Source organism: Wasmannia auropunctata, unplaced genomic scaffold (assembly GCF_000956235.1).
Source record: "Wasmannia auropunctata unplaced genomic scaffold, wasmannia.A_1.0 LD336057.1, whole genome shotgun sequence".
NCBI lineage: Eukaryota > Metazoa > Arthropoda > Insecta > Hymenoptera > Formicidae > Wasmannia > Wasmannia auropunctata.
The window spans coordinates 782,174-783,780 of NW_012026833.1; the positions used below are offsets into that span (position 1 = coordinate 782,174).

The 1,607-nt window shown below is 52.8% G+C and overlaps 1 long non-coding RNA gene across 1 annotated transcript; it reads left to right on the plus strand.

The window, feature by feature from the left end:
• The first annotated feature begins 305 nt into the window (after nucleotides 1-305).
• Nucleotides 306-851, plus strand: LOC105450716. The gene is made up of 2 exons (XR_974489.1): nucleotides 306-481; nucleotides 539-851. It is a non-coding gene; the product is annotated as an uncharacterized LOC105450716 (long non-coding RNA).
• The last annotated feature ends 756 nt before the right edge of the window (nucleotides 852-1,607 follow it).

Here is a 1,607-nt window from a genome sequence, read left to right on the forward strand (position 1 = left end):
ACAGTGATGAGTTACTCTCTCGCGCGGCTAATCTACAATCTTAACGCGCGGCGACGCGGCGGCGGAGGCGGCGGCGGCGGCGGCGGCGTCGCGATGGGTGGAAATTTCCAATCTTTTGAGAACGTGCCAAATACACGACATTAAATCGCCGCCGGGCGAATTAACGTCGGTGCCGTAGGATCATGCTCGAATTGCAAGTCATCGACGTGCTCGCGTCGAGAAGCTTGTCACAGATAGTCCACCCCCTCCCCGCGCGCGCGCGCGCGCGCTCGCACTGGCGTCATCGAGAAATCAACGCGGATATTTTGTTTTTTTTATCTCTCTTTTTTTGACGCACGTTACGAAATATGTCAAAATTCCTGGAATCCCCGGTATGATATCTCGCGCCGAAGGCTGCATCATCGATAATCCACGAGTCTGACGTCACTCCGAACGGAATCGACGTCAAGACGACGAAATTCAAGATAGCCGACGTGCACAGGTATTATATTGCTGACTGCTTGAATGCGCCGTGACTGGGCTCTCTTGACGTTTACAGGCGGGCGATTTTATCATTGATAATCTACGATCTCGACGTCATCGCGAACCGCGCAGTGAAAAGCACCCGATATATCGATTATTCGATCGCCGTCACCGGAATACCGGCAAGGTCTCGGGAAATCACCGGCCGGCTGGCCTTTTAATCGCGGATATTGAGGACTTCTCCAACCGAGAAGAAGGACGGCGGTCGCTTCGCCGTTCGAGATTGCAATAATTAGAAAGCTATTTAGCATTTTACAATTAAAAGGTCTCGGAGGTCTTTAAAAACCCCCCGAAGATACAAATAAATATGCAAGAGAGAGAGAGAGAGAGAGAGAGATTTACTTCTCAATTAATTTCAAACTACCTTTTACATGAACTTGAACTTTTATTTATCGCTCATTTGTCAAGATATTTAATGCCGAAGATTAAACGCCTCCGGGATGAGGGATGGCCTCGCGGTTGGTTTCTCCGAGAGAAAAATCGGGCCCGAATTTATCATGGGGTGGATACAAACCGGGGGGGACTCGACTCGGGCGTGTTCTCTCTCTCGGTGGTTACGCTCTGTATACATTTGACAGGGTCGGTTTTTTCGAGTAATTACACCGTGCCGAGGCATCCGCGAGTGCGTTCGCCGCCGCCGCCGGTGTACGGGACGCGGCTAATTTATTTTCGCCGTCGTTGGAAATTAGCGACGACGTACGGGGTGCGCGCGCGCGCGCACCTTCCTCTCTCTCTCTCTCTCTCTCTCTCTCGTCCTCCTCCGGGGCGAAGTCTGTTCCGGCGCGTCCGCGAGAGTCAAGGGAGATTTATCAAAGGCGCGCATCTCTCGCGCACCTCGCAGTATATTTTTAACGATCGTTTATACACCGTGTCCATGTACACGGGGTCGCGCGCCGCGACGAAAATTTGTCGTTGCGCCAAAAACCAAAAGTGAACGTCCCGAGGCCCCCTAAAAATACGCGGGGAGCATCCTCCTCTCCGGTCGCCGTCCGGTCCGCGCACCATTTCCGTCGACTTTCTTTCGCGAGGAGTGCTTCACCTCCGGTGAACGATCGTTTTGCACCGTGCAGCGACGTACGTGGTAG